This window comes from Lissotriton helveticus, chromosome 3_1 (genome assembly GCF_964261635.1).
Source record: "Lissotriton helveticus chromosome 3_1, aLisHel1.1, whole genome shotgun sequence".
Taxonomy (NCBI): domain Eukaryota; kingdom Metazoa; phylum Chordata; class Amphibia; order Caudata; family Salamandridae; genus Lissotriton; species Lissotriton helveticus.
In genome coordinates, this window is record NC_136061.1 from 573,760,892 (window position 1) to 573,785,106 (window position 24,215).

Sequence of the window (24,215 nt, forward strand, 5' to 3'; positions counted from 1 at the left end):
CTCTCCAGCATGACGTTAGGCTCGTCACAAAATTGTTTTTTTAGTCTGGCAATTGCTTCGATATATACATTCCATATATTATCTCCACTTTCATCTTGAGTAATAGGAGGAGCAATAGGAACAACACTTTTAAAAATTCGTTGACCAGCTTGACCCAAACAACCAAACAGTAATGCAAATTTCCGTTGTGCCGAGTAACCAGTCGCATCAATGGCCACCAAATGATTTTCGAATAAATCAAACCACTCCGACCAAATAATGTTGGGAGTGCCTGGTTTGCTCAGAAAGGGAGGTGGTTGTGTAATTTGGTGCCAATGATTGTCAGACATGTTTAAAAGCGAGGAAATAACCAAAAACAATTCTTAATAACCTTTGAATGGCAATTAATATGTAATAATCTACCAATTTGAACGTACAATTATATTGACTTTAGATTTTGAATTGAAAGATCGTGTACATTGCAGTACTAATATATAAGAAAAATGTATCTAATTGTGAACAAGGTGTACATATCGCAATAATGATATGCAAATTGTCACTATGTAGTTTCAAAGAATAGCTAGCTTTGAACAGGAACAGCGTGCGTGTCGCAGTAATGACACGCAGGAAGTAAATTATTTAAGCGTGCGCATCGCTGGTAAATATACACTTGAACATCCAAAAGCTTAAGCGTGAAGAAGCGTGCGTATCGCAGTAGAGATACGCAGGGTAAGTTATTCAATCAAGCGCGATGTTGAAAAGTGCTTGAATTCAAAACGTGTATGTATCACGGTAAGATGCGCAGAGTAATATATTTCAGCGTGAATAATGCTGATAATTAGTAATTTAGCGTGCGTATCGCTGAAAGGACACGCGTCTCGACCTTGGAATTACGTTGTCTTAAATAAACCATACAAACAAAAGATCAACAGTACCTGTTTAGACGGTAACCACGTCTACCTCTTTGTTTGTTTTCGTCGAGCGCGGTCCAATTAAAATGCGCTTCTGAACTCGTCCAATGTGTGGGGTTCGTTTTTGTTAAAAAATTTATGTAACGAATCCATGAAGTCGTTTAAACCTCAAATCCTATTGGACGTTTGAGCGCGTTGAATGCTTAACGTGCTGAAGAGCTCCGGCGTGCAGTCGAAAGTGAAGACGAAGCATCCGAGTAAAAGTAAACGAAAATTTCCTCTTTGCGTAGATAAAGGGTGGAGTTTGATCCCCAGCGTCGCCAAATGTTGTATAATGAACACTGAAGCAATGGTAGATGTATAAACAGGATTTATTCCAATCGACAAACTCCACCCGGCAGCGGAGCGTCTGATCAGCGGTAAGCCAACTGTAATTAACCCAACCGTAGATCCAACGTCCATGCACGGGTGGACATACATTTGTATCACAACATATTATGCACGAGATCACAGACCCTATCGTCATACGTCGCGTGGGACTCCTCGTGATGTGAGAAGCTCCACGCGCCGCACAACACCATTCTAATATTTACATTACATTACAGACTACTAGCCGCAGATTCCTTAAAGTAGAATTATCCCCAGGTGTGAGACTGGATCTGGAAATTTTTTGCCCAGCATCCCTGCGCACCGGGGGGACGGCATCATGCGGCTCCGCCCAGGCGTCGCCCGCGTACGTGACGTCAGCGAGGTCACATAAGTCCCACCCCGGAGTGCCTACGTCAGTTTTATTCGGAGAAGTTTTCCGCCCCACATCGCGGAGCCACCAGACAAAACTGTGGAATTATGGGAACAGTGTGCAAGAGAGCAGAAAAAGAATGGTGATGAACAACACCATAAGAAGCAATGTCAACACTGCAGCAGCCAAAGGCAGGGAAAGAAAAAAGAACAGAGTACAGTCCTGAACAGCCACCCTGCCAGGATGTAGACAGCCCCCTCTGGAGATAAGGAATACATGCCAAATTTGGCACGACCACACACAGAAGGACCACAACCCCATCCAGGAACAACGAAGGGGAAACTGGTCTCAAGACAAACAGGAACGACAAATTTCCAAGGGAACCCAAGCACAGAGTGCTCCCCCCCAACCCCCCAGGGAACAAGGACAAGGGCACGGTGAGATGACCCCCCCACCCAGAAGGCAGCAGAGGGACCAGAACCCTCAGTAACCAAGGTAGGAGGGAGGGGAGTAAAGAAAATGAAGGCAAGCTCCTAATCTAGACCAGAGCAGAGGGGCACAGGAGAACATATAACCCCATCCTCCAAAGGGTCAAGAGGACGATGGAACAAGAACAAAACAAATCCTCCTGTCAAAAGAGCGTAAGAATGCACTCACAGAAGATACAGCTACCCACCGGGAGGTGAGTGCAGAAGACCAGGCCAAAGGCCCTCACAGAACAGGGAGGAAGGGCGGGCCATGAAGGAATCTGCGGCTAGTATCGTCTCTACCAGATACTTCGTTACCGAAGATAAGTAGCTCGTACATCTGATAGAGGGTAGAGGTTGGTGGTGGTGGTGGTGGTTCTGGTTCTGGCTCTGGTTCTTCAATTTGTCCTAGGTCTCTTTGACCTTTGGAAAATGTGGGTGAAGGTTATTTGGGGAAAGTATGAACTACCCCAGCATCCTATTATCGATCAAGCACAGAGTGTAACAAAAGTAATGTTCTCCTCAAACATTAGACAAAACACATCTATGGAAAGTTCTGTCTCACTTTGAATCTTAATTCACTTTTAACATTAGTTTTTCAGCGAATATCTATTTGTATATAGTTGCTGGCTGTGGGATCATATTGTGTTTTCAACATGAACCACAATTCAGTCATAATGTACACACATAATGAAGAGTGTATTGACTTTTCATACAGAGGAGTCCGATACAGCAACTCATGAAAAAGTGAAATACAAGATCACTGAAATAATTGCATATTAAAATTAAAAAGGAAATGCTAACCCCGGTGAGTTCTGTGTTGTCTTCCATGATGAGTTTGGGCATCTTTTTTGTATGGGTTTTAAATCTTAAAATTTGCTATATGATATTTTCTAGACTAAACTTTATCCCATTTGGTCCATAGAACTTGAAGTGGGATACCCTCGACTTATTGTGGACTCATTTTCAAGAGCAAGGTAGTGCTAGTAACCCATCATATGTGTACCCTAAAATGGAGAAATGGTTTTATATAACAATGAAAATGTCTCACTTATGAATTGACTATGACAAACACAGAGCTTGTTTAGCTTTCCTTATATTAATAGAATCAAAAATTCCCTGCGCGTGTGAAGGAAAGCGGCAATTCGATTAAACACACTGAGGTAAGAGTTATACATTTTACTTTCTATGTTATTCTTCAGCAGCTATTATAAAATACAACAGGCACAATCACATTTTCCACGAAACCATGTAATTCAAGAACAAACAGTCCTTCCAATCCGTTGTCAGTTATCCCTTGAAAAAGTGTTACCACTTTCTGACTCTGCTCTTTCTTTCCACAATGGATTTGGTTGACGATCCATTATTAGGTCTTCTGCTCGTTTCCTGTTAAATAAATAAATTTTGTCATTAAAGTAGCCAAAATGTTCATCTATGGCAAAAGACTGAAACAAGCACACTTAGATAGACATCATCTTATAGTCAACGTAAAAAAAATTAATTGCACTACAACGAGAATTGTTTGGACGAAGCTGGTTGTGTATTATGTGTACAGTAAATGGGAGGGTGACAAAATCTAGATCTGTGAGGAAGGATAATCCTCACCTCTGTGTCCTTAATAGAGTTGTAACTTCACGCTGGCTAGGAAATGTTTTATTCTATGTCTGCACCGGAGGCGAAGAGTATGCATATTCAAAGCATATTTACCACCACAGAGAATATGTCCACAATGGGTTTAAAAGAAACCCCTTATATGTGGAATCGGTGGAGCACTCTGCAGCATTTATGATGTCCTCAAGGCTTGCGCCTATGGACAATGCAAATGCCTTAGTTGCGAATTTGCACCAAAGATATTGATGTCAGTGCATTATCCATCTGAGCCAACTGGCAATGATAGGTGAAGAAACCCCTTTAAAGGGTTTCCTCATTGACATAAGAAGTTGTCATAACCCCTTCAGCCTCATCTCTTCAGGTCATCATATCATATATGTTTACAGGGATTGCACTACGCACAACTTGGGGTAGCCTTGAAAGGCAAGATACAAGATTAACCTAGTGTGTGTTTTGGTACTTGTGCAAATATTGAAAGGTGACACTTTCTGCGCTATACATTCTGCACATGATGTCAAGCTGTCTTACATCAGACATGCTCCTGCATCAGACAAGACACAACAAAAGTGAAAATTAGTTTCTGGACAAGTATTTGTTCTGTGCTCAGGAGAGAATAAGATTCAGTAAATGATTCACTTCCCCAAGTTAAGTAACTTGGTTCTGGGAGAAGTGAGAGTCTAATGCCCCTAAGAGGTTTCCATAATAACGGATGTTTTCGCAACTTAACCCCGTTGATAGAAAGATGGCCTGCCAAGATGGCAGATCAAAAGGTATTTACGGACCTGTAAGCCATGCCCTGAAGGGCTAATTTGGTGCAAAAATTAAGGATGGAAACAATACTCATCCCCACGGGATCCAGGTATCTGTGCATACACCAACCTAGCCATCCTTTTCAGGCCGACCTATATCTCTTGGTGGTACTGTCAGACCATGCTTTATGGATACATTCTTGAGCCTGCTCTGAAAGCCCAGGAATTTTCTGTCTTCTCCTGTAATCTGTCACATCAGATGCAGGTTGCTCTCCAGTACAAGATTTTGTGGCGATCCCTCAGGATTCCTCAGAGTGTGATGATCGTGGGGTAATCAGATTGTGAAATCCCAGGAAAGTTGTACAAGAACTGGAAACCATACTTGAGTCCTCCAAATTGGTGTGATTAGCACTACATCCACTTTTTGGCATCTGATCTGTGCTGAAGTCCTCATGATCATGGCGAACAGGAGAAAAGGCGTATCCCTTCTCCAGCTGTAAATCCTAAAGGAAGGCATTTGTTGCTGCTGACTCTGGATCTGGTCTCCAGCTGAAGTGTCTGGGAAGCTGATAATCTAGCCGAGACGCAAATAGATGCACCATGAAAAGTACCTATCACTGTTGATCGTGTTGAACACTTCTGTGTCTAGTTTCCACATGCTTATGTACCTTAAGTTCTAGTCTGCTACATTGTTGGCTTCCCTGAAAGGTATTCCACCATCACTGAGGCTCGATTGGTTAGGCAAAATAGCCAAAAGTATTTTGCAATGTATGTGAGAAACTTGGATCGTGTGCCCTCTAAAGGGTTTATTTACCTTACTGCTGAAAGAGTGTATATATTCAGAAGGACACAACATTGGGCTTTGGCCCAGGTCCTCTATTTGATTGTGAGGGACCCAGTCAGGAGCTCTGGCCAGTTGATGTGGGTCTGGTGCTATTGGTCCATCCAGCTTCCTCCTGTTGTTGATTTGCCACGTCTGGTGCCCCATCCAGAACGACTGGCATCCGACTCAATAATGATGTCTGGGTTTGATCCAAAAATGGCCCTGCTGTTCCAGATCTCCATGTGAATGAGCTATCACATGATTTTGTGCTTCGAATCCTCCGAGAGTATGACCTGTTTGGAGTACTGAAGACCCTTCTGTAAATGTGACGCTTTGTCATTGTGTTCTGTAGTGCAGCGGGCCTGGGAAGATTGCTTGTATTGAGGAGGATAGTAACCCCACCATCCTCTCCTGCTGACTTAGGGATGTTTCTGGCTTGCCTTGTGTCCTCCTTAACTCCTGTTGAATCCTGGGCATCTTGTGCATAAGGCTCAAGATGGCTCATACTGAGTCCGTCATGAAGTCCAAAAACTCGATTGTCTGTGAAGCTGAACTCGGACAAGACGGAAGTCCTCATCCTGGGATCCTCACCCTCCGCCTGGGACGACTCCTGGTGGCCCCCCGCCCTAGGCAGCGCACCCAAACCAACAGACCATGCACGCAACCTGGGCTTCATCCTGGACTCCTCCCTCTCCATGACCAGACAAGTCAACGCCGTCGCCTCGTCGTGCTTCAACATCCTGCGCATGCTACGGAAGATATTCCGGTGGATCCCCACCGAGACCAGGAAGACGGTCACCCAGGCCCTCGTCACCATCCGTCTGGACTACGGCAACTCCCTCTACGCCGGAACCACCGCCAAACTCCAGAAGAGACTCCAGCGGATCCAGAACGCCTCAGCACGACTCATCCTGGAATCCCCCGTCGCAGCCACATCTCCGGACACCTGAGAGACCTGCACTGGCTCCCGGTCAACAAGAGAATCACCTTCCGACTCCTCACCCACGCACACAAAGCCCTACACAACCAGGGCCCAGGATACCTCAACAGCCGCCTCAACTTCTACGCTCCCAAACGCCAGCTTCGATCGACCAGCCACGCCCTCGCCGCCGTCCCCCGCATCCGAAGAGCCACCACAGGGGGACGGTCCTTCTCCTACCTCGCCGCCAAGACATGGAACTCCCTCCCGAACCACCTCCGCCTGACCCAGGACCACCTCGCCTTCAGGAAGCAACTCAAGACCTGGCTGTTCGAGCAGAAGCGGACCCCCCCGTAGCGCCTTGAGACCCTCTGGGTGAGTAGTGCGCTATATAAATGCATTGATTGATTGATTGATTGATGTGAGGGCATCATCAGTGATTTTTCATTATTGATGACAAAGCTCAGGCCCTTGAGAAGAGCATTCATAGTTGCCAAGTGAATTTTCAGCCGGTCCTGAGACTGGACCATCAGGAGGATGTTGTCCAGGTAGATGATCAGCCGCATCGGATACCCAGTGTTAGGAATTCTGTTGCTGGAATGAAAATCTTCGTAAAGCAGCACAGTGCTTACAAAAGGAAAAGTTGTAAACTTGAATACCTATAGTTTTGAAATGAATTGGCGGAATCAGCAGGGAGGACTGTATGTAAGGATTTAGAGATAGGAGTCCTTCAAATCTATATGAACCATCCAGTCCACTAGCGAAGGATATCCCGCAGAAAATGCAGGCCTTCCATCCTGAAGTGTTGTAATACAAGCCACTAGTTGAAGTTTTGCAGGTTTATGACCAGCCTGAAGCCTTTGGCCTCCTTCTCCATGAGGAAGATATTGCCGACACTCACTCTGGGATGTAACAATTATCTCATAATTGCATTTTTGCCTCCAAGTCTGCTACCTCTGGGTCGATGAGCTTAGGGTGTCCTCTGAGAACATTAGTGGACGAGGCGGGATTACTTCTAAGTGAGATCACTAGAACCCTGTGACTATATGAAGAACCCATGCATTTGATGTTATGCATCTCCATTTTGATAGAAACGTTGCTTGTCTACCCCCACTAGAAACGGTACTAATGAGGTTGCTTTTACCGGCTTATAAAGTGGCTTTCGACATGCCTCTTGCTAGGCCTCTATTGTTACAAATTCTTCTAGAGCATTGCAAGGGGAAGAACCCCCCAAAGTTTGACTGGTCTTTCCAGTACCCTCTCCTGGAGTAATGACCTCGTTGAGCGGCATTGTTGAAGGGATGGCAGGCTGAGAGCCCTTTCCTCTTCCAGTCACAGGGAAAACCATAGAGGCGAACACCTTTTTAATGGAGGCTTGGGCCTTGTCTAAGGATGTAAAAGTAGAAACAAATTTCCCAAGCTCTTTTATAAAAAAAGTCCCTAAAAGGACTTCCCTGGGTGACAGCACCTTCATCAGTATAGACAAGATCCTCCAATTTTGAATTCACTTTGATTAAGATGGATCTCTGCCTTTCCATAGCTATGGCGCAGTTAGCTTTTCGGAGGAAGAGTATTGCCCATTGAGCCCACTCGGAAAGTATCTCAGGCTGGAACAGGGAACCAGATTGTTTGGCTTCTTCAGCTTTATCCAGACTTTTTGTTAGCATGCCTGCCATGTCTAATAACTTATCCTGACTGGAGTGCCAGGAACAGCCAATGCCTGTTTTGGGATCCTTAATATACTTTCCAACAAAAATGGCAATTTTTTCATTGGTCTCTGGTGTAAGGGAAACGTTGCTGTTGTTAGACCTGTCACCCTTAGGGTGATCTTCCCCCCAACATTTTGTTTTCCTCCTCCATTTGTCTAATCCTGTTTTTGCGGCAGTAGGACTCTGTTACAAATTCTTCCAGAGCCTTGCAAGGGGAAGAATCCCCCAAACTTTGACTGGTCTTTCCAGTACCCTCTTCTGGAGTAATTACCTCGTTGAACGGCATTGTTGGAGGGATGGCAGGCTGAGAGCCCACTTCCTCTTCCAGCCACAGGGAAAACCATAGAGGCGAACACCTTTTTAATGGAGGCTTGGGCCTGGTGTAAGGATGTAAAAGTAGAAACAAATTTCCCAAGCTCTTTTATAAAAAGGTCCCTAAAGAGTCTTCCCTGGACGACAGCACTGTAGTATTCTTGTTTACAGATATTTCCCTTTTAATACAAATTCCAATGTTGTACATATTTCCCTTTTAAATAGAATGTCTCTTCATAGCTGCTCATGCACATTGTGTTATGGATTCCATTTAGAATTGTTATGGTCTGAAATGGATTGGGGTGGAGAAAAAGGACTGGTAACTTGGAGAGTGGATGTACTGTGCTGCAGTTCAATAAACCTTGGATTTTACTTGGAATTATCTTGGATTTTCAACATCTTTATTACAATATTGGCGACGAGGGTGTCTAGTACCTACTACTACAGTAGCACCAGTGTGGTACACCTGATTTTGAAAGGATTTTGGATTTTTACCTGATCTTAACCTAGTTTGGATTTTATAAACTTTTGAAGATTGGAGCTTGGTTCATTCCTACATAGAAGACGTTGCTATCGACTATCCTACTTAAGGACTGAAGGATTTAAAACTTTAATTTACTTGGAATACTATTTACACCTGCTTTTCATCTTGGAGACTGCACGGTTGAGGAAGCTGTGTTTACCGTAAACTACGAAATTTATGGGTGTTTGCGCGAAAGTTTCACAATTTTAAACGAAATAAGCAAATGTTTACCTTTGAATGTGGTTTCAACGGGCAACACGCGAAGGACCGAGTCTTCCCGTGCAACAAATCTCCATGCGCCGTGTTGGAGCGTGCAGTTACCATGGTTTCCAAGTAGTGACTCGGGTGTGCTCGTGAAATAAAGGTACTGTTTCACATTTTGGAATATATTGATCAAATAAGCCACGCCGCACGACGAACTTCACAACTATCTGTTTGACAACATTTTCACATCGCGTGCATTATTGCTGGAAATTTCGAGCTAGTGCTAGACTTTTGCACTATAATCTACAACTGCTGTGTAGGACATTACAGCGCTGATGTACACAGCTGGTGTACTCAAGGATTGAATTTGTGTTTATTTACTTTGCATTTTATTTTCTTTCAACGGTAATAATATCATATTGCTTCATTTTGTTCACTATTTAATTTGTACTATTATCATTTTCACCATGCAGTTTGACCCTCCTTCGAAATTTTTACAATGTAAGGGTGATCCTCCCATCCCCTGGAACAGATGGAAGGAGGAGTTTTTAACTTATTTAAAGGCTATTGATGGGGAAAGGATGGGAAATGAAAGAAAAAAGAATATTTTTCTTCATTGTTTAGGATCCGAAGGGCAAGCTATTTTTAGAAATTTACCACCTGTTCCTGGTGACTCTGGTGTATTTGATGAAGCAATGCTTCGTGTAGAAACACGTTTCAAACCCACAACCAGTATTGCTCTGAATCATTACAAGTTTTATACGAGAGCACAGAAAGAAAATGAATCTTTTGATGATTTTTTAACGGGTTTGAGAGCTTTGGTGGTTTCATGTAATTTTGGTGCAATGACAGACGAAATGATCAGAGATCAGATAATTGTCAATGTTAAATGTAAGAAAACACAGGAACAATTGTGGATATTAGGTAATCCCACTTTATTAGAAAGCATTTCCACTGCCAAGGCTTTTGAACAATCTAGCAAATTGATGAAAACTATTGAAGAAACGAGCACTAGGGGTAGCAAGAATGATAAACTAAGTGAAGAAGTATGTGCTATGAACAATGTTACAAAAGGTTTTCAAAACTATAGGAATATATCACGTAACCGCATTGTATGTTTTAGATGTGGGAGTTACAATCATGTAGCTTCCTTCAAGTTTTGTCCTGCCTTGGGGAAACAGTGCAACAAATGTGGTAGAGTTGGTCATTTTTCCAAGTCCTGTAGGGAAGACAAAAAGAAAATTGGGGACAAAAGTAATTATTTTAAAAAAGGGGAAGTCTCTTGTGTGAGAGATGACACTGATTTGGGATCAAATTTGTCAAGATGTGAGCATGTCGTGTCTAATGAATCCCTTAAAGAAAGAGGAATGATTGTATCATTAGTGAGTTTAGGGTTGCTTGAAGAGGATGTGTTGGACTCTCCTAAGTGTGTGGTTAAATTTATGGGTGTTGAACTAGAGCTAATGGCTGATTCTGGGTCTCCTTGGACCATCATAACGGAAGAATACTTTCATGAAATGTATGAATCTAAGATTGCTAAGAGTGATTCGTGCCCTCCTGATGTAATGGCAAAAGGTTTCAATGGTTCATACATTGATTTCATTGGTTATATTGCTTCCACCATATATTTTAAGGATCAATCTGCGTACATCAAATTATATATCTGAAAGAGACACGTTAGTATTAGATTCCTTACCTTAGAATATCCCCAGGCGTCAAACTGGATCCGGAAATTTTTGCGTAGCAGTACCCTTGCGCGCCGGTAGGTGTCGTCTGCGGCTCCGCGTCCGTCGTCTGCGTCGTGGGCGCCGTGATGACGTCGTCGGAGTACTTAGACGCCGCCTCCGCGTGCTGACGTCAGTTCTTCTTTTTTCCGCGCCAGCAAGCGCAGATCTGGAAAAAGCAGTAACCCTAGTCAATTTTGACTAAACTTTTTTGATCCTTTTTGATTACTGTTTCGAAGTCTCTCGACTCCGAAAAGGTGCCGATAGGGATGCCCGGCTTCAAGCCTTGTGACGATTGCGACCGGCTGATGTCGCTCACGGATCCTCACCGCGTCTGTTTGTCGTGTTTGGGCGTCGACCACGACGACAAGGCCTGCTCTGACTGCCGGGCCCTCTCTTCGAAAGCCAGGCGGGAGCGGTCCCGTAGGCGCCACGAACTCCGGCAGTCGGCCCCGCGCCGTGAGAGGTCCCGATCCCATGGGAGGTTGAGGGACAGGTCGCGGGCCCGGAGCCACCACAGCTCCGAGAGTAGGCCGCACTCCTCCGGGTCGAAGTCGTCGTCAGGTAAGAGGCACAAGAAGTCCAAGCGGCGTCATCGCTCCTCGGACTCCCCCCGACGCTCGCGCGATGCGGCCGGGGGTTCGGGTGACACCGCCCACGCGGCTCCGTCGGAGTCGCGGGCGCAGCGTCCAGCCCCATACCCTACGGTCCCTGGGCTCAACGCGTCGCCGGAGGAGGTCGAGCGCTTCCTCATGGCCATGAGGAAACTCTCTCCTCCGACGGGCTCCGCGGCGCCTCCGGGCCCAGCGGACCCGTCTGGAAGCCCTAGCGGGTCGGCGGCTCCGGCCCCGACGCCGTCGGGTGCTTCGGCCCCGACGCCGCCGATGCCTTCGGGCCCGGCGCCGCAGGTCCCTGTTATCCCGACGCCGCCGGCGCCTTCGGGCCCGGCGCCAAGGGGTCCAGTTGTTCCGACGCCGCCGGCGCCTTCGGGCGCCGCTGGTCCTCCTTCGGGATCTGGTTCGTCGCCGGTGGATCTGACGACCTCCCCGGCGTCGGACCCTCAGGTGTCGCCTCCGGCGCCGGCCACGGGCGGCGCCGTCCCCGGTTCCACCTTCGTTCCTGTTCCGGCGTCGGGACGGCCCCGTTGGGCGCCGCTCCAGACGCCGGTTGGAGAGTTCTCTCTCTATGAGCAGGCCCCATTGGATGAGAACCCTGAATTTCAGGAGATGGGTGATGAAGAGGACTGGGAGGGGTCTGAAGACCCTCTGACCAGGGAGTGTCAGTCTCATGAGGACTGGACAGGAGACCTTGGGGAGGCCAGTGGCCTGGACACCTCTCCAGACGCTGGTTTTGTCTCCCCTCCTTCCGTGGCATCGGAGGAGGGGGCAACTTATAGTGTGGTGCTGATGAGGGCTGCCAAGGCCTTGGGCCTTGAGCTCCCCGTCGCGGCCGTGAGGACTAACCTCCTCACTGAGGTCCTTAAACCGCAGTCAAGCTCGGCCGAGCCTCTGCTGCCTTTTAATGAGGCCTTGACCGACGTTCTGCTGGGCACTTGGTCCAAGCCCGCTACGGGTTCGCCCGTAGATAGGAACGTGGCCAGACGCCACCGCCCGGCCCCGGGCGACCCATGTTTTCTGTCCTCCCACCCTACCCCCGAGAGCCTGGTCATCCAGGCCTCCAATTCCCAGACCGCATTCCCGTCCGCACCCCCGGACCGGGAATCCAAGAGGTATGACCAGTATGGGAAGAAGATCTTCTCCTCTATTAGCCTCGGCCTGCGGTCTTCTAACACCGCCTGCCTCTTGGGACGTTACACCCACTCCGTGTGGGATAAGGTCGCGGAAGTGCTGCCAGAGTGTCCGTTGGAGGTACGGGCCAAACTCGGCCAAGCCCTTGTGGAGGGCCGGGATGCAGCCAAATATTCCATCCGGTGTGGGCTGGATACCACTGACTCGCTGGGTAGAGCGATGGCAACGACGGTGGCGGTCAGACGCCTTGCCTGGCTGAGGTCCGCCAACTTCTCGGCAGATGTCCAGAGCATGCTTATGGACATGCCGTTCGATGGCCGTCGCCTCTTTGGCGACAAGGCAGACCATGCGCTTGAGCGTTTTAAGGACTCCAGGGCTACGGCCAAGTCCTTAGGCCTCTCGGGCCAGCGCCAGCAATCGGCTGCCTATCACTCCTTTCGTGGCCACGGAAGGGGTGCGCCCACACGTGCCGCCAGCCACGCACCGCCAGCCACGCACCGCAGGGCAATACCCAACGCGGTGGCGGCCGTGGGAACCGCCGTCCTGGTGGTCGGGGGCAGCGGCGAGGTCAGTCCACACCTTCCCCCGCAGCATCCGCCTCTAAACCCTCCTAGTCCGTGCTTTCAGGCCCATGTGACGCCAGTGGGAGGCAGGGTTCGCCATCACCACCTTCACTGGCGCACTGTCACGTCGGACAGGTGGGTGCTGCAAATAGTCCGAAGGGGCTATTCCCTCCCCTTCGAGGCGACTCCTCCAGCCATGCCACCGCAGAACCACCGTGTATCGGGGGATCACTTGCAACTTCTGCGGGAGGAAGTTACGGCCCTCTTGGCCATCGAGCGCGTTCCTGGGCCAGAAGTAGGGTGTGGTTGCTACTCCCACTACTTTCTGGTACCCAAGAAGGGCAAAGGGGGCCTACGCCCTATCTTGGACCTACGGGACGTCAAAGGCTTCCTCCGGAAGGAGAAGTTCAAGATGCTGACACTGGCTCAGGTCCTGGCTGCCCTGGACCCAGGAGACTGGATGGTAGCGTTGGACTTGCAGGACGCTTATTTTCATATCCCCGTCCTGCCTGTCCACCGGCGCTACCTGCGGTTCATGGTGGGCCACGAGCACTTTCAGTTTACCGTGCTCCCCTTCGGCCTTACCAGCACCCCACGGGTGTTCACGAAGGTGATGGCGGTGGTCGCAGCTCATCATCGCAGGTTAGGGGTTTCAGTCTTCCCCTACCTCGACGACTGGTTGTTGAAGGCGGGCTCGCCCCAGACAGTCGTCAGCCACCTCCAGACGACGGCAGACCTCCTGCACCAGCTGGGGTTCTCCATCAATGTGCCGAAGTCACACCTGTGTCCCTCTCGGGAAGCTCCTCTTCATCGGAGCGGTTCTGGACTCGGCGAGGTTTCGGGTGTATCCGCCCGAACAGCGGGTCCGGGATATTCAGGCTTTGATTCCCATCTTTCAGCCGTTATCCCGGGTTTCAGTCAGGTTGACGCTGCGGCTTCTGGGGCTGATGGCCTCCTGCATCCTACTGGTGCATCACGCCAGGTGGCGGATGCGGGCTCTGCAGTGGGACCTGAAGTTTCAGTGGGCCCAGCATCAGGGCAACCTATCCGACCACGTCCTGATCTCGGAGGGCACTGCGAGACAGCTGCAGTGGTGGCTTACGGACCGCGATTGGGTCAGCGGCAGATCCCTGTCCCTTCCCCAACCGGAGCACGTAGTTGTGACGGACGCGTCCCTCCAGGGCTGGGGAGGCCACATGGGAGAGGCGGAGATCAGAGGCCTCTGGTCTCCGGCGGAGACCCGGCTCCACATCAACCTGTTGGAGCTCAGGGCGATTCGCCTAGCGCTGAAGGCATTCCTCCCCTCTGTCCGGGGGAGTGTAGTGCAGGTGTTCACGGACAACACCACCACCATGTGGTACTGCAACAAACAAGGCGGGGTGGGGTCGTGGATCCTTTGTCAAGAGGCTCTTCGCCTTTGGCAATGGCTGGAACGCCAGTGCGTGACCCTGGTGGCTCAACACCTGGCAGGTTCTCTGAACGCCAGGGCGGACGAGCTCAGCCGTCGGTGCATGATGGATCACGAATGGCGTCTGAACTCGGACGTGGCGCAAGGCCTCTTTCAGCAATGGGGAGAGCCTTGGTTAGATCTATTCGCCACCGAAGAGAACGCGCAATGTCATCAGTTCTGCGCGTTGGAATTTCCAAGGCGGCACTCGCTCGGAGACGCTTTTCGTCGCGAGTGGAGTTGCGGTCTGTTGTACGCCTTTCCGCCTATACCACTTCTGCCCAGAGTGCTGAAGAAGATCAAGCGCGACCGGGCCCAAGTCATCCTTGTGGCTCCGGACTGGGCACGAAGGTACTGGTATCCAGAGCTACTCAGTATGTCAGTCGATCCCCCGGTTCGTCTGCCTCTTCAGGAGGACCTTCTGTCGCAGCAGCAGGGGACGGTCCTCCACCCGAACCTGTCCAGTCTCCACCTCCATGCTTGGAGATTGAGCGGCGACAGTTGAGGCCATTTGACTTGCCTCCTGAAGTCTGTAACATCATTCTGGCAGCCAGGCGTCCCTCCACAAAGTCGGTATACGCCTGCAGGTGGAACAGATTTGTGGCATGGTGCACAGCAAAGGCTGTGGATCCACTTTCTGCCCCTCTTTCTGAGGTTCTTCTCTTCCTTCTTTCTCTTGCCCAGCAGGGCTCTGCTCTGGGCACTATCAAGAGCTACCTTTCTGCCCTTTCAGCCTTTCTCAGGCTACCTGATCAGCCTTCTTTGTTCAAGTCCCCTATTGTTAACAGATTTCTTAAGGGCATCACTCACACGTTTCCTCCTGTTCCGTTTGTGATGCCTCAGTGGGACTTGAACCTGGTTTTAACATTCCTGATGTGCGCTCCCTTTGAGCCACTTCACAACTGTCCTCTTCGCCTTCTGACTTTGAAGACTGCTTTCCTGGTTGCCATCACCTCTGCCAGGAGAGTGAGTGAGCTCCAGGCTCTTTCTTGTACTCCACCTTTTCTGTCTGTCCATCCGGACAAAGTGGTGCTTCGTACCAAACCCTCTTTCCTGCCCAAGGTTGTCACGGCCTTTCACATCGGGCAGTCTATCACCTTGCCAACCTTCTTCCCGCCACCGCATCCCTCTAAAGAGGAAGAGCGGCTCCACCGTCTGGACCCAAAACGTGCGCTCTCATTCTATTTGGATCGCACACGCCAGTTCCGGGTGGATGACCAACTCTTTGTTGGTTATGTGGGCGCTAAGAAGGGGAAAGCGGTGCACAAGAGGACCATCTCCCGGTGGATCATCCTGTGTCTCCAGGCTTGCTACTCCTTGGCTAGGAAGGAGCCCCCGGTTGGACTGCGGGCTCATTCTACCCGAGCGACGGCGACCACCACTGCCCTGGGCAGAGGTGTGCCCTTACAAGACATCTGTCAGGCAGCTATGTGGGCATCGCTGCACACGTTTGCGAGACACTACTGCCTGGACAGCCAAGTCCGGAGGGATGGCTTCTTTGGCCGTTCCGTCCTCCAGGACTTTCTGGTGTGATTATTGGTTCGCAGACCCACCACCGGGGTTGGTATTGCTGGGGTATCTATTCTAAGGTAAGGAATCTAATACTAACGTGTCTCTTTCAGATACACAAGTTACTACTTGTGTAACGATATATCTGTAAGAGACATTAGTTAGTATTAGATTCCTTACCGACCCACCCATCCTCCCCGTTCTGCGAACCAATATCTAGGGTTAGGGTTGTCCCCTTCAGGGCCCTAGTTTCAATGGCACCAGTGTTGGTTTTTAACATGGCTCTGCGTTTCTGGCGCGGAAAAGCTGTGTCTAAGAACTGACGTCAGCACGCGGAGGCGGCGTCTAAGTACTCCGACGACGTCATCACGGCGCCCACGACGCCGACGACGGACGCGGAGCCGCAGAGGACGCCTACCGACACGCAAGGGTACTGCTACGCAAAAATTTCCGGATCCAGTCTGACGCCTGGGGATATTCTAAGGTAAGGAATCTAATAGTAACTAATGTCTCTTACAGATATATCGTTACACAAGTAGTAACTTGTGCGTTGTAGTAAAGGGTGTGAATGTTCTGGGTTGGCGCGATCAATTCAAACTTAACATTACGTTGAATCCACGCAGCAAAGATCCAGTCATGGTGTTAAAGGATAGAGATGAGTTAAATAAAAGAGTTATGTTTGTAGAAGAGAGTAATGCTTGGAAATTACTTTCGTGTGAGTTTCCTGAAGTTTTTTCAGACAAGTTAGGTAAGCTAAGCGGGTTCACTCATGTCATCAAGCTCAAACAACGAGCTGAACCAGTTGTGCAAAAGCTTAGACCTGTACCACTCAATGTTAGAGAAGAGTTAAGTGATACTCTAAAAGATATGTTAAAAAATGATGTCATAGAGGAGATCGAATCGTCAGAATGGGTTTCGCAGTAGTTTTGGCACGCAAACCTGATAAATCTCTGAGACTTTGCATAGATTTGAGAGCACTTAATGCTAATATAGTAGTCATCCTCTGCCGAATATCAATGAAGTAGTGAGCATGATTGGTGAGGCTGTAGTTTTTTCTGCCTTAGATTTGAGATCTGCGTATCATCAGGTAGTGTTAGCAGAGGAATCACGTCATGTCACAGCATTTATTACACCTCAGGGATTATATCAATTCAAACGAATGCCATTTGGTTTGGCATCGGCAGCCTCAGTTTTTTCAGAGATCGATGTATCATATTTTTAAAGACATGGGTGACTATGTGAAGTGTTTTCAGGATGACATTTTAGTATTTTCTAAGAGTGATGAAGTACATATGGAACACCTGAGTAATGTGTGTAAAATGTTAAGTAAGTTTGGTCTTACCATTAAGAGTAAAAAGTTATTTCAAAAGAAGATAGAATATTTAGGGCATACTATTTCTGGGAATGGTGTTGCTCCTAAGAAATCGTTAGTTGATGCAATCCTGAAAGCTCCTGCACCCGATTGCAGAGATAAATTGTTATCATTTTTAGGACTCTGTGAATATTACAGTAAGTTTATAGTTGGTTTCGCAACTAAAGTGGAGCCGTTAAGAGAACTAACCAGGAAAGATGTTGAATTTTTGTGGGGAACTAAACAACAAAACGCCTTTGACAGTATTAAACTTGACATGGTGTCAGCTCCTACACTTAGACCGTTTTGTTTGAACAAACTTTGTTTTTTGACAGTGGATGCTAGCCTTTATGGCCTGGGTTGCGTGCTTTCGCAACGTTCGGGTAAGGAGGACTGGAATGTTGCATTCGCGTCTAGATCTCTAAATAACACTGAAAAACGATATGCTGTAATCGAAAAGGAATTATTAGGATGTGTCTGGGCTGTTGAACATTTCCGGAATTATATTTGGGGTGCAAGATTTTTGATACGTACTGATCATAAGCCTTTGGTGGGTATTCTTTCACCCGGTGGAGGTTTAAGTGCGACTGCTCGTATTGCTAGATTGATGTCACGATTACAAGAATATAGTTTTGACATAGAATATGTGCCTGGGAAAATCAATGTGACTGCAGATTGTTTGTCAAGATTACCATATCCCAGTGTCAGTGATGATGAAGATACTGAAGTCGTAACTAGCATTTCAGAATTATTGTCTGAGAAATTCAGTATCATTTCAGAAGATTTATGGATGAAAAGCATGAGTGAGGATGATGTCTTGTGCAAAGTGAGAGATTATGTGAGTGTGGGTTGGCCTTCTAAGGAATTAATTCCAACTGAAGTTATACCATTTTACAATGTTGCTGAGGAGTTAGCCATAGAGGGAAATCTACTATTCAGAGCTGGAAAATGTATTCCACCTTTTGCGGTAAGAGATGTTATTTTGCAAATGAGTCATGAATGTCACATGGGCATGTCGTCCATGAAAAGATTAATTAGGTCAAATTTCTGGTGGCCAGGAGTGGATAGGTTTGTAGATAAATTTGTTAGAGTGTCCTGAGTGCATTGAAAGTGATAAGACGTGCAAATGTGACCCGGCACCTTTGACTCCTGTGAAGTGGCCAGATCATCCATGGCAGAAATTAGGGATCGATATTGCTGGCCCATTCAATTTTTTACCACAGGAGTGTAGATTCGCTATAGTTGCTGTGGATAATCACTCCAAATGGCCTGAGGTCAAACTGGTACCTCATCCTAACACTGAAAGTGTTATTTTATTTTTGAGAGAGATATTTTCAAGAGAAGGATTCCCAGAAAGCATTGTATCAGATAATGGGGTACAGTTCAAATCTTCAGAGATGTTGGAGTTTTTGAGTACTTATGGTATAAAGCATTGCACCACTGCTCTGTATGAACCACAAGGAAATGGGCTAGTGGAGAGATATAACAGGGTTCTCAAACAAGATATCCTATGGGCTCGGAAGTTTGGGGGAATGTGGAAGGAGAAATTGAGAGAAAAGTTATGGCTGTACCGTATAACGCCTCATGCCACTACAGAAGTTTCTCCTTTCCGCCTACTAAAGGGTAGAGATCCTGTATCTAACCTATGTCCTTGGTGGTTTAAGAAAAGTGCTGGTTATCGCATGGTTGATGTGAATGTCAAGGATGTAGCTGAGAAAGTGGAACTCAAACAGTGCAAATACAAAAGTGATTATGATACTAGGATGAAAGTCAAACAACCTGCTTTTATGATAGGTGATGTGGTTAGGATTCGTAAACCTGGTTATATTACCAAAGGTGAGACAAAGTTTGGCAAACCTATGAAGGTTGTGAAAGTTTATCACAATAGCGTTGTCACACAAGATGGCAAAAGATGGAATGTTAGAAGAGTATCCAAATGTGTGCCTTAAATTTTCTATTATTACCAGTAGTTTCTTTTATGTGTAAGGATTTGTTTTTTTTATGTTTACGTAGTCACTTAATTTTCTTTAGGGGGAAAATGTGTAGTATTCTTGTTTACAGATATTTCCCTTTTAATACAAATTCCAATGTTGTACATATTTCCCTTTTAAATAGAATGTCTCTTCATAGCTGCTCATGCACATTGTGTTATGGATTCCATTTAGAATTGTTATGGTCTGAAATGGATTGGGGTGGAGAAAAAGGACTGGTAACTTGGAGAGTGGATGTACTGTGCTGCAGTTCAATAAACCTTGGATTTTACTTGGAATTATCTTGGATTTTCAACATCTTTATTACAAGCACCCACAGCAGTATAGACAAGATCCTCCAATTTGGAATTCACATTGATTAAGATAGATCTCTGCCTTTCCATAGAAATGGCGCACTGCCTTTCCATAGAAATGGCGCAGTAAGCTTTTCTGAGGAAGAGTATTGCCCATTGAACCCACTCGGAAAATATCTCAGACTGGAACAGGGAACCAGATTGTTTGGCTTCTTCAGCTTTATCCAGACGTTTTGTTAGCAGGCCTGCCATGTCTAATAACTTATCCTGACTGGAGTGCCAGGAACAGCCAATGCCTGTTTTGGGATCTTAATATACTTTCCAACTAAAGTAGCCATTTTTGCATCGGTCTCTGGTTTAAGGGAAACTTTGCTATTAGACCCGTCACCCTTAGGGTGATCTTCCCCCCAACATTTTGTTTTCCTCCTCCATTTGTCTAATCCAGTTTTTCCTGGCAGTAGGACTCTGCGCACTTTACCACTGCTAACCAGTGCTAAAGTGCATGGGATTCCTCCTTAAAACATGGTAGTATTGGTGTATCCCCATTTTACTTCCAAGTCCCTAGTAAAGTGGTACTACATGTACCCAGGGCCTGTAAATGTAATGCTACTAGTGGGCCATGCAGTACTAATTGTGCCAGCCACCTAAGTAGCCCTTTAAACATGTTTCAGAGCTGCCATTGCAGATCCTTTGTGTGCAGCTTTAAACTGTCATGTCGACCTGGTCCAATAAATCTTTTCCCAGGCACAAAGCTTCACTTTCTATACATATGTCAGTAGGGTAGGCCCTGAAAAGCCCAGCGGGCAGGGTGCAGTGTATTTAAAAGGTAGGACATGTACTTTTAAGTTTCACATGTTCTGGTAGTGAAAATCTTGTAAATTAGTTTTTCACTACTGCATGGCCTATCTCTCCCATAGGATAACATTGGAGTTGTCGTATTACATTTTATAAGTGTAATGTCTAAATGGGAAGCAATACCTGGTTCATATTTGGTTTCTCTGGAATCCTAATTTACCCTTGCCAGGCATAAGAGGTGCACCCTGGGTAAGCCCATTTGTGCAGGAAATAGCCCACTCTGGCAAGATTGGTCACAGAGCTGCAGATATTCGTGCCGTGTAGTAGAACGGTCAGAAAATCGGGGACCTTGATTAGATGTGTGCTCTCTAGCAGTTGGAGGATCATGCGAGCATATGCGGCTGCCACACTACACAACGACAGCCCAGGAACATGGACAACTGATCCCATCGGTCAGAGCCTCTGAGCAGGAAAGAGCATGTAAACCGTAAAACAGGACAGATCATCAAGCAATAACAGTGAAAATCTGAAATCTACCACAGTCTGAGGAAGTTGAGGAGAAGTACTTATGTACTGCTGATGCAGCGAAGAAAGAGGAGAGACCTGAAGCACTCACACGTGTTCAAGGGATAACTGGCAGTGGATTGGAGGGACTGTTTGTTCTTAATTTCGCTGGGTTCATGGGAAATGTACTTTTGTCTGTTGGTGTTTACAATGGCTGCTAGAGAATAAAGAAGAAAATCAAATGCATAATCCTTGCCTTCGGTCCTAACATAGAATCAGTTTTCTCAGGTAGAATTCTTTTGAGGGTTGGAAATGCAATATCTTGTGAAGGACTTTCTCCAGCTTACACTATATGAAAAAAACTATTCAAATTATTCTTTGCTGTCCTATTCAGCTATCAACATACCCTGTTACATACCTGGTGGAAAATCTGCAGTACAGTTTTATGGTGTATGATGCTTGAATGGATTGTTTGCCAGAATATTATTTCCCCCTATAAGCATGTTAGAACAGAAGTAGGAACAAAACAATTCTTTTTTCAGAGCAACTATGTCATCTCAAAATATGAAAGTATTCATAGCATTTATAAATGGAAAATAGCTTTTTATACTTTAGACAAGACAGAATGATCCAGTGCATTGACTAACTTTTTGGCCCATACTTTGACCTTACAGTTTCTTCATAATGGCGATATCACCAATGTTCACTTTTATGTAAGAGCAGTAAAACAAGATGAATTTATTTCCATGTTCTTTTTGATTCATTCTTGAATGGTATAGAAACCTCCTTAAAAAATTGCGGATTCATTTCTAAAAGAAGAGAATGCATCCTGCTTCTTGGTGGTGATGCATTGATGAAGGCTTGAGTATGGATGGCGCTTAAACTCCCTTAAATTAGATTTCTATAATACAGTCCTAAATTTATAAACGTTTCTTAAACACAGATATTGGCAAAGGGATTAATCAAGTTAGTGTACCAAAAACAAATAAGTTCTGTGTTGTGAGACAATAACTAATAAGGAGTTATTTATGTATCATCCTTCCTGGACTCCAAATAGAAGAAATGAAATCCAGAACTCTAAAATGTATTAATATGTACATTTGGAAGAAAAGGTTTTCTAGACTCAGTTGCATTCTTCCTGTTTCCAGTCTCTCAGTTGCATAATTATTCTGTTCTTAACTTGGCCTTACAATTCGATAGGTCTCAGAATGTTGATCACATAAGCTATGTTTTTTTGTTGCACTGCCTTTCGCTCTTATCGAATTTTGTGGAAGATGTCCTGAATTGCCTTATAAGGCTTTGGGTTAAGAACAGTTCCCATAGCTTTTCCGATGAACTTCACATTTGTGTGGGTTTGGTTCAAGTAAGAGTATCCAAGTATTGTGATTTCTATATTGTAAAAGTCCGTAAAACCAAATTCTCGAATAAGGTCCTCTCTGTAAATGTTCCCCACTTCTACCATAATCTTTCCTTGACAGTCTTTTTTCCTGATGTATTACTCTTCCACAAATCACTGAAATAGTTGTTCTCATTCTTTTCCTAGCTAACTTCTTTTATGTTTCCATTTTCCTGATATATATATATATATATATATATATATATATATATATATATATATATATATATATATATATATATATATATATATATATATATATATATCCTCAAAACTTTCTCCCAGCTGGGAAAAACGGGTCGCACAGCCAACTTTGGGATTTAAACAGCAATCCTTTTTATTATCATTTTCAAGGGCAACAGGCACAAAGATCTACGCGTTTCGGTGTCACTCCACCTTGCTCACGATCACCGGGTTTGCCCCACCCACAAACATTTAACCACAAACATTTTTTTCAAAAAACCGTGTTTCCTGTCACATGGTATACTAAGAATTGTGGTTCTTGTAGTTTTTTCTAGTTTTTGACAAAAAGACTATTTCTGAAAGGGTGCATCTCAATTAATAAATAATAGAAATAATAGGATATGCAGTGAAGAAGATGAATGGAAAAGGCACAGTAAACGTACAATGGAAAGATTCATTCAAAGGAAATACCCATTACAAACAGTAAAAGATTGCCTCGCAAAAAGCTGTACAAAAAAACGCGAGGATTGTTTGAAGAGAACAAACAAAGGAAAAGATCCCGAGGAAAACAAGATTCGCTTAATAACAGACTACTCACAAGAGAGTGAAAAAATTGGCAAAATTCTCCGCAGAAATTGGAAATTGTTACAATTAGATAACACGGTCAAAGAGATTGTGGGAACACATCCAACAATAACCTATAGGCGTGCTAAAAATCTAAAGGACCATCTGATACACAGCCACTTCCAGAAAAAGAGACAGGATGATTGGCTGAAAACCAAAGGATTCATGAAATGCCATGGTTGCAAAATGTGCCAGATAGCCAAGCCAACAAAAGAAATAACTTTGGCAAACAAAAAGAAATGGAAAATCAGTCAGTGTATCACGTGCAAAACACCATTTACTGTTTATGTGGTGGAGTGCCCCTGCCCAATGCAATATGTTGGAAGTACAACTGTTGAATTGAAGAACCGAATCTTACAACATATGAGGGCCACAATTCACAAGGACCGCTCCAATGCCATAGCCAAACACATGGAAATTGCACACCAGGGTGATTGGCAAAAACTGAGATTTTATGGCATTCAAACTATCTTCAAAAGTGAGCGGGGGGGTGATCGAGAGAAAAAACTGCGACAAGTGGAATCTAAATTCATCATTAACCTGAGGACCCTGCACCCGAATGGGTTGAATCAATCGGAGGAATTATATGTGCACCTTTGAACTGTTATAAAAACTATTTGTGCAAGAACAATAAGTATGAGTAGACAGCCTATTGGAAGGCATTACAAATAACGGTAGTTGGCCTATTGGAAGGCAATTGACTAAAATGCATTTGATTTTGGATATTTCTATTATTTATTAATTGAGATGCACCCTTTCAGAAATAGTCTTTTTGTCAAAAACTTGAAAAAACTACAAGAACCACAATTCTTAGTATACCATGTGACAGGAAACACGGTTTTTTGAAAAAAATGTTTGTGGTTAAATGTTTGTGGGTGGGGCAAACCCGGTGATCGTGAGCAAGGTGGAGTGACACCGAAACGCGTAGATCTTTGTGCCTGTTGCCCTTGAAAATGATAATAAAAAGGATTGCTGTTTAAATCCCAAAGTTGGCTGTGCGACCCGTTTTTCCCAGCTGGGAGAAAGTTTTGAGGATAATAGCGGCTTGGTTCTGCCGCAGGATACCGCACATGAGTGAGCGCTGCATCATCTCCCGCAAAGGAACTGATTTGGAGGAACATATATATATATATATATAACT

The 24,215-nt window shown here is 45.8% G+C and overlaps 1 protein-coding gene across 9 annotated transcripts in view; it reads left to right on the plus strand.

The window, feature by feature from the left end:
- The window catches only part of ARMC8 (armadillo repeat containing 8), an 831,002-nt gene that overhangs the window by 593,701 nt on the left and 213,086 nt on the right, over positions 1 to 24,215 (plus strand). The window lies entirely within an intron of this gene.